Below are 13,616 nucleotides of genomic sequence, written 5' to 3' on the forward strand. Positions count from 1 at the left end.
TCCCAAGAGTGAGTAAATATTACTCACCTCTTTCCTGATACAGGTAGCTGCGTCGGTGGACAGGTGGAGGCAGGTTAGTCTGTAGACATTGCTATATTTTCAGCATATCCTTTTAGCTGACTAGAGTTTTCCTTCTAATCCCTGGAAAAGATCAACTGCATGCAGACCAGGGTAGAAGCATTATCCAGACATTTACCACATGACTCAAAAATACTAATAATAACAGGAAAAAAAAAATCTCAATCAAAATAGACAACTTTTTTCACATGGGATAGTACACATTTCACATGGATGACTCACCTGGGTATAGGCCTGCATGATTAAGCTGGATTTCTCACACCCCACATAATAGGATAAAAGCACTGAAAGTGAAAAGGCATTTTTCTTCCCTCTCCACCAAAAGGCAAAGCACACCCATGCTTGCTTTAGCAAACAATACTAAAAACACTCTAGTTTAGAGGTGTTAAATGTCCAACTAAAAAAATGTATCATTTTGAATAAGGAACCCAGACAGTATGTCATCCTTGACTCCTGATGCAACTCTCCTAAAACCTCAGCCTGTTGTTAATACTCTTTCACATTGTGTCTGTCTTGCCTTCCAATTGCTGTTTTCCAGCAAAGTTATTTTCCTCAGACTCAGTCCTGTGGTGTGGGATTTTTATTCAGATTCTCTTCTATACTTAAACCCTTTTTGTCCTTTCCCTGCCATTTCTGTTTTGTGTGGTTTTGTGCTATATTTAGCTATTGTAATGCTGGAACATCTAATTAAGATAGCTTGAATAGCTACTTGAACAAAAATTTCATGGACTTCTATCATAGAATAGTTTGGCTTGGAAGGGACCTTAAAGATCACCTAGTTCCAACCCCCCTGCCATGAGCAGGGACACCTTCCACTAGACCAGGTTGCTCAAAGCCCCATCCAACCTGGCCTTGAACACTGCCAGGGATGGGGCATCCACAGCCTCTCTGGGCAACCTGGTCCAGTGCCTTACCACCTCAAAGTGAAGAACTTCTTCCTTACAGCTAATCTAAATCTACCATCTTTCTAAGTCATGACCCCTTGTCCTATCACTACATGCCCTTGTAAAAAGTCCCTCGCTGGCTTTTTTAGGCCCCCTTTAGGTACTGAAAGGCTGCTATAAGGTGTCCCTGGAGCCTTCTCTTCTCCAGGCTGAACAACCCCAACTGTCTCAGCCTGTCCTCATAGGAGAGGTGCTCCAGCCCCCTGATCATCTTTGTGGCCCTCCTCTGGACTTGCTCTAACAGGTCTGTGTCCTTCTTATGTTGGGCTGAATGCAATACTCCACGTAGGGTCTCATAAGAGCAGAGTAGAGAGGCAGAATCACCACCCTCGACCTGCTGGTCATGCTTCTCTTGCTGCAGCCAAGGGTATGGTTGGCTTTCTGGGCTGCAAGTGCACATTGCTGGATCATGTTGAATTTCTTGTCAACCAACACCCCGAAGTCCTTCTCCACAGGGCTGCTCTCAGTCCACTTGTTGCTCAGCCTGTACTTGTGCTTGGGATTGCCCCGACCCTTGTGCAGGACCTTGCACTTGACCTTGAACTTCATGAGGTTCTCATGGGCCCATCTCTCAAGCCTGTCAAGGTCCCTCTGGATGGCATCCCTTCCCTACAGTGTGTCGACTGCACCACACAGTGTGGTGTTGTCGGCAAACTTGCTGAGGGTGCACTCAATTCCACTGTCCATGTTGCTAACAAAGGTGTTAAGCAGCGCCGGTCCCAATACCAACCCCTGAGGAATGCCACTCACCCTGTGTTTCGGGAGAGTTCAGAGTGTGAGAGTTCAGCATTCCAAAATGATGAAGCCTGGTGGCAAAAATTAGACTTGGGTTTTTGCTCTGGCTTCATCCTTGAGATGTCAGGACTATAAGGATATGTTGATTAGCCTAATATCCACTCCTCAAGTGGTGGCAGCACAGGGAGGGAGGATTGTTTGCTTTATGGGGGTGTACAGTTTGGCAAAACTAGTCTGCTGTTCCCCCCCAGAATGTTCTTGAGTAGCAAATGTCTTCATCTTCTGACTGATATGTTTTTGTAAAGAGTTTTTTGGATGCTTTGGGGTGAGATGTGCTGTACTTTAAAATAACTAGTATTTGCTAGCATGTCTAATAAAGAGTTACTCAAATGCTCCTTGGAAGCTATTTGTTATAGTGGCTATGCAGAACACTTCTGCATTTGTTTGCACTAACCTCTTTATTTAGGCCATCTGACAATATCCTGATATAACCCACAGTCAGAATAAGTTTAAGACTTGATTACCTCTTAAGATGTTCTTTCTAGCTTCAGACTTTCATTGAGGCATCATATGGCATGTAACATATTAGCAGTAAGCCTGTCTTGCTACATTTGAATCAGTTCACACAGAACAGGTTAACCTTGTACTTACTATGGGTATAAACCATAACCGGCTGAAATCAATACAACCTTCTATTTAAAAATGAATGGGATGATGGTGAAGCTCCAGATATATTATGATTGCAGTCTTGGGGAGTAAATTGTACATAAACCACATGAGAGTTCTCAGGTTATCCCTCTTTACTTTTATAAATGTAGCTGACGTTACATAAATGGACTCAGCAGTTTATGCTGAATCACTGTGTCAAAACAATGTCAGCAATGCCAAATCTTGACATATTATTGAAAGACAATGCGTTCTTCCCAAAGGTGTTGATATAGCTATCCCAAAAGGAAAGGGTAACAGAGCTATCCTAAAAATCCTAATTTTTTTATTGTGTTATAAACTATAACAACTATAAGTACATGTATAAAAGCATATATAAACTAACTTAATTTAATCATGAAGTCATTCATAACTTCAAACCAATTTACAAGTCATTAGGAGATGGGACAGGGAGAAAAGCATGTAAAAGATGGCTCTTGATTATTCTCCGTTTATATATAGCACAGTTCTCAGCAGTAATGAATATATTAACCAAACAAATGAAACCTTGATTACTCTCTGAAGTATTCTGACAGCACACTTCATCAATTCCTCTGTGGGGAAAGTAGCCACTCAACCACCAGCGAGTGGCTAGGTTCAGTTAGATATGGAGATACTGCTAAACCAGCTTTTTTTTGTGTGTGCTTTGCTTCGTTTTTGTTGTAAGTACATCATTGCTGGTATTAAAATTTAATATAGTTTATACAATAAAAACCTTGTGTAACTTTTTTTAAATGTAGTGCAGCTTTGATTACATTTCATGTGGTTTAACATGTTTAGAGAATCATTTTAAGAAGTTTTACCATTTTAATTAAATGCAGACATTTTATAAATGTTTCATGTCTGAAAGTTGTGTTTGGCTGATGCAAGGTCTGAAACTAAATCAGCCTGGCTATGCCTTATTAACGAACAAAATTTCATATTTATAGTATTCTGACTTTTTGTGTAAGGTTTTACCACTTAGTGATAGGGAATATGTTCTCAGCAATGCCTGTAATGACTATAGCTGCCAGCTGTAGCCCACCTCTTCCTGGAGAGTCATGAAATGAGCTGTTGCAGCATGAAAGTTCAGCCTCTCTGCTGGAGAAACCTCCCCATGAGCTGTTCAGAGTCACTCTCGCTGGCACGTCTGCCTCGGCACTACTGTCTGCGTGGCTCATAGAGGAGCCAGATGGGCCGGTTCTCATTTTTGGCTGTTAGCCTTATGGAAAGTTGACGAGAAATCCATGGTCTTTAAGGTGTCTCTTATGCACAGCAGAGGCCAGCGGCAGTTTTGCTTAATTTAACCACTAGTCTAAAGGATGTAGAAATAGTGGCAATGGAGGTCCCACCTAGAAAGTTTTGTCATTCTCTGCCATGTGGTTGCTGGAGGATTTTTGTTGTCTTTACAACTGGCAGTGGGTTTTAAAGCCAGTTCAAGATTTATTTCTGTTTCTGCTCTGGAGGTATCTGAGCACCACCCTGTTGGGACACCTGTGGGAAATCCGGAAAAATACTGATGTCCAGTGTAGACACTGCTTCAGGAGCACCGTTACTCATAAGAGAGGAGGTATTCTGTCTCTCTCTGCTGGTTAGATGAGGAAAAGATGAAGATTTCATCACAGCTCTGAGAGGCAGAGTCATGGTGGGGGAAAGGGTATGTGATGGCTTCTCAATTTGCCTTTGTAAAGTTCATAATTTTGTAATGATTAAGTAGAGATATCCCCAAAGCAGCAGTACTCCTTGGGACCAAGTTTTGAGTTACAACCCCATGAGCTTTCTGGGTTGTTTTGTTTTGGGGCTTTTTGTTGGGTTTTTTTTTTCCCCTCCAAAGGTGTTAGCTTATTGGAGACATTTTCAGTAGTTGATAGGTGATTTTTTTGTTGTTGTTGTTTGATTAACTGAGGTAGGGAAATGGTCTGTGAGAAAAGCCTCCAGGATTGATTGGAGTTTTCATTGAAAAGGCAGAGAAAACACTTCTACATCTTTTAAAATTTTTATTCTTTCCTGAATGTACTGGGAACTTGCCATGTTCTGGGTCAGGAAAAAGACCACAACCAGTTTATTATTATTTTTCCTTTTAATGAAGCTGATTTCTTTTCCCAGTATATGCACTTTGCAGTCCACTGATTTGGACAGGAAAATCTGTCCTTGTTAAGAAAAATACTGAATAAAACAGAGCTGTTAGCCCATATCCAAAAATATTCTATGTTTTTGTTTTGGGTTATTCTGGAAATGCTTCATTAACTTTGCCTCAGGACACTAATTAACAAACTGGCCATTAATTGCTGGTAATAAGGAACTTGTCAGCAGTCATTGTTTCCTTAAACTGCCTAAATTCAAGAGGACAAGTTTAGAAGAAAGTACCTCTCTGAGAGATCCTTGTCTTTCCTCGCAAACAGAAACTCCCAGTAAGTGAATGAAAAGGACCTTTGGACTATTTATTGCTGGATACTGTTAGTTTCTGAAGCAACAGGGGTTTGTCTAGAAATGAGCAGTAATGTGATGCTAGAATAAACTCTTTCCTTGATAACACTTCTTGCCTTTGACTGGAAACAAACCTCACTAAAAATAGTCATATGAGAGAGTGATTTCATTCCCAAGGACTGAATTGGTAGCCATGTATGTATTTCTTGCCTGTCTTCACTTATCTTGTTTGTGTAATAAATGGAATGATGACAGATATGTGTGGTGACATTACAGTTAGCAATAACAATTGCTGCCATTTACTCTGCAGGCGAAAAGTTGGGCTGAAATTGAAACAGGTATCTTAGGCCTCAGGGCATTTGGAGAGGGGTTACAGTGCTCAGAGTAAGGGGTGGAAAAGTATTCCACTAAACAAAGATGATAGTAATGTTTGGGGAATTCACAAACAACTTCTGTGTTCTTGTATTCTCGAAGGACACACTGCTTCTATTTTCATAGTTTCTGATTTTCAAAAAAGATGTGAAAAAGGATGCAAGCCCAGATAAAATTCTTTGATTCAGAAGAGTTAGCACTGGGCTTTTATATTCTGTAGGTTATGTAGAGATTAAAAAAAAAAAATTTAAAACAAAAAGAAACCCAGAACTCTTAAGAATGAGAAAGGGGTGTTCTGCTAAGCTTTTGCTTTTGTTATGCTGAGCTAAGGAGGCCAGTTTCTCATTTGATTAACGAAGACCCAAATGACCATCCCTTTTTTTCCTCCATCAGATAACTTTTTTTTTCTTTTTTCTTTTTCTTAGGTTTAAAATATCTTTTTGAATATCTGGTGTTTGGGGAATATTACCTTGACATTCTTGTGAGAAGGGGTAGATTTAGATGATCTACTATGGTATCTTTGTCTTTATTTTAATATCCCATATTATTGTGGGAATGTTGAGATTAGTTAGACATGTATTGGTGTTTAGATCATAAAAACTTGTCAAATTAACTTTGATTATTGCAAAATAGATCAACGGAGGGATAAACTTTGCTAGCATTTGAAATTCAAATGCATAAATGCATAGAGAAGTTGTGTATGATATCCAGACTGAAAAAGTTTTTTATAAGACTCTCAGATCTTAATTCAATAAAATCAGTCACATAATTTTAATTAGATGTAACCCCTCTCTTTAATTCCCTCTCTCTCCAATAACCTTGCAAAGCTTGGGGAAAAAAATTAAATTTCTGACAAGAGAAAACAATGTATAAATGGACATCTCTTTGCCCCAGATCATTGCCAGTTTACTAACTGCACTTGTAGAAGGCATTTTGGTATTACAGACAAGATTGTATTTTGGGAACTTGAATAGATTTTTTTTTTATTATTATTATTATTATTAATTTCTGAATCTTTTTCATTTGGGCCTTTAATTAAAGATGCACAGGGGAAAGAAGTGTAGAAAAACAATGGTTTCCCAAAACTAGACATACATAAAAGAAAATACAAACAACAGGAAACAGAAAAGTTTAATGAGACCACATGTCAAAAAAGATTTAGTGACCTTATGGTGCTAAAATCAAGACATATTAAACCTGATAGACTCTTTTTAGAGGACTAAGTGTTCATCTCTGTTAAGCCAGATTTGCTTAAATGAGTGTGGTGGGTTGAACCTGGCTGGATGCCAGGTGCCCACCAAGCTGCTCTATCACTCCCCTCCTCAGCCAGACGGGGGAAAGAAAATATAACAAAAGTCTCGTGGGTCAAGATAAGGACAGGGAGAGATCACTCACCAATTACAGTCACAGGAAAAATAGACTTGGGGAAATTAATTTAATTTATTGCCAATCAAAAATAGGAGTAGGGTAATGAGAAATAAAACAAAATCTTAAAACCACCTTCCCCCCTCCCCTCCCTTCTTCCCAGGCTTAAATTTACTCCCCATTTTCTCTACCTCCTCCCCCCAGCTGCACAGGGGGATGGGGAATGGGGGCTGTGGTCAGTTCATCACGTGTTATCTCTGCTGCTCCTTCCTCCTCACTCTCTTTGCCTGCTCCAGCATGGGGTCCCTCCCACAGGAGACAGTCCTCCATGAACTTCTCCAGTGTGAGTCCTTCCTCCCATGGGCTGCAGTTCTTCACAAAGTGCTCCAGTGTGGGTCCCGTTCACAGGGTGCAGTCCTTCAGGCACAGACTGTTCCAGCGTGGGTCCCCTGTGGGGTTGAAAGTCCTGCCTGCAAACCTGCTCCAGTGTGGGCTCCTCTCTTGATGGGTCCACAGGTCCTGCCAGGAGCCTGCTCCAATGTGGGCTCTCCACGGGGTCACATTCTCCTTTGGGAGCATCCACCTGCTCTGGTGTGGGGCCCTCCATGGACTGCAGGTGGACATCTGCTCCACCGTGGATCTCCATGGGCTGCAGGGGGACAGCCTGCCTCACCATGGTCTTCACCACGGGCTGCAGGGGAATCTCTGCTCTGGGACCTGGACCATCTCCTCCCCCTCCTTCTTCACTGACCTGGGTGTCTGCAGGGCTGTTTCTCTCGCATGTTCTCACTCCTCTCTTCTGGCTATTGTTGTGCAGTAGTATTTTTCCCTTTCTTAAATCTGTTATCCCAGAGGCGCTACCACCATTGCTGATGGGGTCCACCTTGGCCAGCATCACGTCTGTCTTGGAGCCAGCTGGCATTGGCTCCATCGGACATAGGGGAGGCTTCTAGCAGCTTCTCAGAGAAGCCACCCCTGTACCCCCCCCCCAACCTTGCTATGCAAACCTAATAAAATGAGCAATGAGAAACAACAGTCACTTTTGAGACCCTGATTCATGTACCTTAACTGCAGCAACAAAGGGAAGATATAGTGACAACAACATTTCCCTAGATTATTTGTGAAAATCAGGCCTACCTAATTCAACGTGGTTTAAAGCTCGCTGAGGAGGCACGGCAGAAGATTAAAATGATGTGGTTGGGTTAAACTCTAAAGGCAAAACTGATCAGAAAATCATATTTTGAAAGAAATCACCAAGGTTGTCTGTCAAATTTTGTATTTCTATCAGTGATCAGGAGGAGAATACAGAATGTGCCTCATTAAATTTGCAGATGATGTTAAGTTGGGAAGGGCATGGAGCCTATATTGGAGAACTTGATTTCAGAATGATGAAAGGCTGTTGTAGTGCTTGTTGCACCTTACAAGCTAAACACGAGTCAAATATACATTGACGTTGCGGGAGCAGAATGGAAAGTGTACGAGGATACTTGAGGGGAAGTATATCTTGGAAAAGGTATGAAGAAATCTTGTACTACGCTAAACATGTTGTGGTAAGACTCAAGCTGGAGGAAGGTACTGAGTTTTGGGGTCTACCGTCCTAGAATGGTGGGATCCAGTGGGCAACAGTAAGATGACTTAAGGCCTTTCTCAGTGATGGACTATTGCCTTAATTTGGGCTTGCTTAATCTAAAGTAGAGAAGACTGAGTAAGGATACGATGATAGTCTTCAAATATTTGGAAGACTGCTGCAAACTGCAAAGAATTTTTTTTATTTTCTTTTTTAATATGCCCGCATAAGGAGAAATAATGAGCTTATACTGCACAGAGGAATATGACGATGAGATGTTAGGTAAACTTTCCTAGTGGTACGGATACTGGTGAATTGCCATAGACTGGTGGAAACTTTATATTGTCTGTAGGCACTGTGGATGTGTTTTCATAGCCATATTGGATGAACATCTGTCAATAAAAGTGTAAGTATCGTTGACTTTTGGAGTTACTGTGGATTCATGGGTCTACTGTGGACTGCATCAGAGGCAGGGGGAGCCCTTAGGATCTCTTCCAGCCCTGTGGTGGTTCTGTGCAGTTAAACACCTTTCTGAGCCCAGTCAACTGGGAGGAAAATTATTTCTCTATCAGACTTAAAGCTTTAAAAACAAACAAACAAAACACCTATCATTGAGATGAGGAGTCCAGGGGGACACACATCTAAAGACAGAAAAGAAAGGTACTGATATTTAGTTATAATGGCATCAGTCATTATATTATATTATATTAGTAATTTGGGGAGGACAAAGTAAGGGTTTATGTTGCAGGAGCACCCTTGAGCCCCTTTCTGGAGTTGGGACTCTAGTAGGGATTCCACCAAGATATAGCAAAGAGCTGATTGTGCCTCCAGAAGTTTAAAACCTAGATGAATGACAAGAAACAACATGTGGATGAAGCAAGTTGGTAGAATTGGACAGTGGGAGGATGAGCTCATTTACAGAAGAATAGCTATCACCCAATGCATCTCTCTTCTTGGCTGCACGTTACAGGCTGGCAGTGTTTGGCAGGCCTTGTGGCAGAAGCAATCCTTAAGGTGGGATGAAATCCAAACTAAATAGCTCTTTATTTTGAGCTAAACATACCTAATCTTATTAAATGTTTAGGGGAATTTGGGGGAATTTTAGAGGGACAGGTGAGGGAGTGGTGGGTAAGGCTCAGTAGCTGGATCAGTTCCTGCAGAAACCTGTTTCTACTGCAGAAAAGGGAGCAAGTGGTGGGGAGTGAATTCCTCCTCCTGCTTGCTGGAATGGCACCACCTTTCGTGTTGGTCAGTAAGGGGCTTGGATGTGCCCATGCAGTGTGTGTCATCCTAGAGTGTGCTGTTTGTTTAGAGAAGGAGGCTTGGGTGTGCACTAGTTAAGGTTAATCCACCTCTCTTCTTGTGTGCTGTTAAAGAAACCAATGCCTTGAATGCTGAGATGACCTTCAGCGCCCTTTGGTTTTAGAACTGATTCTCACTGATTCCAAGTTCAGCCTTGGGAAAGTAGTCTGCTGCTTCTCCCTGCCCGCCCATATTTCTAAAATAATGTTTATTTACTTAGAAGGATTTTGAAGATTGGTGAATTACCTGTAGGGTATTGAAATGCAGTGCTGGTCATTGTCAATAAAACTATGAAGACCTGTACTTAAGTATTATATAAATAACAAATATTAATTTGGTGAAACATAACATTTCAGGAATATATGTGAGGAACAGTATTTTTCTTTCTACTTTTAGAATTTGCTTTATTCTCATTGCATTTTATTTGTGTTTTTCTTTGGGCTATTTAAAAATCCTTGGAAGTTAATCATGACAGGTTGTATGTGAAAAGAAGAATTGTGTTGGAATATGATTTATCACATTTTTCCCCTGCCATGAGTATATGAATTCCTGCTTACATAAGAAAATATTTGAACATAAAAAGCAATGATTTGGAATCAGATTGTGCAGGATGAATCAGGAGACAAAATATCATTAGAGATCCAAAAAAATATTCTGGCATTCCTGCCAGAGTGTTTTCATAAAACATTTTTTTCTGAAAAGGAATTACTCAGAAGGTAATCAAAAAAAAAAAAAAAAGTAACCAAAAATTGCAACCTGATTTCGCACTATGATAGCTTACATATTGTTGTGTACAGATGATAGCAAAGAAAAGTGTATGTATTATATGAAAATAATAACAATAATAATGATAATAAATCTATATTTACCTTTTCCCTGGTATAGATTACTCTTCCAAGGCCCCTTCTGTTCCACAGTTAAAGAAAAAAACCTACTGTCCTGGAGTACCAGTTCTCTTGTTTATTTGCTATAAATAGAATTATTAGGTAGTGGAATAAAGTCATCTACAGTCTTCATGCTGATTTTTTTAATTTTTAAAGCCAAAGCTATCCAAATTCCCAGGTCCTTCATGTGTAGTGTGAACATCATAGGCTGCAAGTTATCAGCTTGTTTTCTTTCTCTTGTTGTACTCCTGTGATGAAAGCATCAGCCTGCCTTCACCTTTCAGCCACCTTCTGTGGAAAATGCTGCCTGAAGTTTCCACTCATAGATTACTCTCACCAGGATCACAAAGGAGGCACAGGAAAACACTGCAGAAGAGCCCCCCTAAGTCTCTGATGGGGCTCTGGCTGAAACTGAAGTGTGCCAAAAATGAATGTGACTTTTTTTTCTGAGAAAAGGAAATACTTTTTTCTTTTCCTATCCTTTCAGCATGAGAAAAAGAGATGTCAAATTTAAAATGTCTTGTATGCAAAATATACGGAAATAGTTGCTGCTTTGGAAATTGTGAAACATAGAAATATAAATTAGTAAGTCTGTGCCAGTTTTTTGCTCAGTGATTATTTCAGCGTGATAGAACTGGTAGCTCCAGTTCTTCGTGGGATTTGCCTTTGAAGTTATCCAAAGGGTAGTTTCCTGCAACTGGAAATATACTAGAGTCTCAGCTTACATATAAGATTTGACAGCTCTCCCAGTTAAAAATAAATTTTTTTAAAAATTTGTCCGATCATTCAATTTTACATTTTAAAATCAGTTTTGTAAATTTCAAGCAATTATCCATTTTGCAACTTTGGACAATTCATATTTAAAAAAAAAAATAATCTCAAAGTTGACTTTTTGTTTTAAAAAATTGATAACATTTCAATAGTACCAGTTGGAATACACAGGCTTTTTTCTTGCTTGTGGGGAAGGTCTGATACTTCAATTTTTCAGTATAACTTTTTGAGATCGTAAACATTCTAGAAACACAGGAAATCTGTTTTCCACTCCTACATGCAGAGGCACAAACTTGTGGCCGTACCACACATTATTTATTGAAAAAAGGCACTGTGTTAGTATTGTATTGTTTTACCAATGTATGTACAAATAGCTACCTGAAATGAGGTAGTTAACTGTTAGAATCTTAGAGCTAGGAGCTAAGAAAAAGCTATTGTCCTCTTAGCAAACACGCTGGGTTGTCAACTTAAATGGCGGTCCCTGGGGTTCACCTTTCTATAGGGGTGCTACATATGGAGGACATTAGAAAGTTCTTAAACCTAAGTGTGCTCAAAGGTCCTTTCAATTCCTCTTGCATTGTTTGTTTGTGGGTTGTTTTTTGGTTTTGTTTTGGGTTTTTGTTGTTGTTTGTTTGTTTGTTTGTTGGGGGGGAGTGGGGTGAGGGAGTTGTGTGCATTAAGCACATTGATCTTCATCTTTTTTATTTTTGTTGCACTGTCCATGAACATGTCTCCTAGTGTATTCCCCCAAATAACTTTTGGATCCACTTCAGACAACTTTGATAGAGGAGTTAAGGCAGTGGGAAGAGCAGAGACCCTGTCAATGTCCCCACAAGGGAAAGGGCAGGAGTATGAGTTTTCCCATAGTACACATCAGAAAATTCACAGGGTACAGAAGCCATCAGAAACACTAAAATCGCAGGGTAAAAAAGGAATTGGTGTTTACATTTTCCTAAGCAGCTATTTGAACTTCCACAAGAAAGAAATGCATAGGATATAAGGCTTCATTATCTCTAGTGCTCATAAACTACTTGTTTCAACCCTTCCTTCCTCTCCTTTTTTTTTTTTCTTTTCTCTCTAATCTCCTATAAGTATAATAAAACCTGTTTGCAAGCAAGCCGATTCCAAAGTAAAATCTTCCAGAGTGACCTGGCAAGAACAGGGAGGGAATATAGTGGAAACACTGTGATGTAGGAAGGTGTCTGTGTGGCGGGAAGGTGGCTGCAGCCGCAGACTGCCCCGGGACACCAAGCTGGCTGCGAGCGCCTTCATGCCAGCAGGCAGCCTAGAGCTGAGTAAGTGGCCTGGGAACGGCTGTATCCGCTTTTATGTACGTTTTCTTCATTTGAGAGATTGTATTATGAAGCCAGAGGGAGTGCTTCAGGCAGAATGTATAAATTAACTGGTTACTGAACTGTGTAGGAGGGACTGAAGTGCTGGAAAGAGAAGCTTACAATAAAACCTCCGTCTGCATGCTGCAGAAAGGCGTTTGTGCTGCCCTGGTCAAACCTCACGCACTATTTCCAGCAGACGAAGGTGGTGGCCTAGAACAGCTCTGGAGGTTGAACCACTGAAAATAGAAACCTGGCTTGCAACGCTGTTTTTCAACAATGGCGTTAATGTAAGATTTCCAGCTGACATGGGTGGAAGATTCAGGATGTGAATCCAAAGACGCTCTCAAACTATCCCAGAGTTTGGAAGCAGAGTTTGGCTACAAGTCTGTTGTAAAAAAGCAAGTTTGTAGAACTCGAATCCAGTTCAAGCTATCAAGTGTCCTCCAACATTTAGAGGTATTTGGATGAAGCATTTTGGTTATGGTCCATCTCTAATTTTCACCAAATGTTCTAAAACAGTTCTAAAACTTCTAAATCCTCTTTCGCTCCTACTGTTCTTTGGTGACTGTATTTTGACTGTATTTTCTTTCTTTTTCTTGTCTGTTCAGAAACATCAGTCACAGTTTTACCAGGGAGTTTTATTACTTTGGAATGCTCTTAGTTTTGTCATCTGCTTTTTTTTTTTTTTTTTCCCCCCTCTTCTCCCCTGCCCTGTAATCTGTTTGACAAATTTATTTTGCTCTGCAATTGCTGTTCCAAGGAACAAGCAGCGGTAGCTTTCAGTCACCTGTACAGTCCATTACACTATCTGCTCATAACCAGACAGTAAAAACAGTTTATGCTTGACGCTACTGAGGAGTTTGTAGGGTTTTAAATTTCAAAATATCCAAGTGCATTCATGCAGAAGTTGGAATCATCTCGGACTGTTTCTCTTGAGAATTTTGTAGCTCCAATGGCAATATGGATGGATGACATGAAAAATGTTCCGACAAAAATACTCTGAAGTAGAATTCACGGCAAGTGGGATTTTCAACAGTGCTTAGTAGCTTGCCTTTGTGTGTGCGTAAAATGTGTGTTTATTATGGAGGTTAGTTCATTAATTGATAGCTTTATTACCTATAAAAGACATGAATTGCCTCAGCTAGAGGATTTG

This window comes from Buteo buteo, chromosome 2 (assembly GCF_964188355.1).
Source record: "Buteo buteo chromosome 2, bButBut1.hap1.1, whole genome shotgun sequence".
NCBI lineage: Eukaryota > Metazoa > Chordata > Aves > Accipitriformes > Accipitridae > Buteo > Buteo buteo.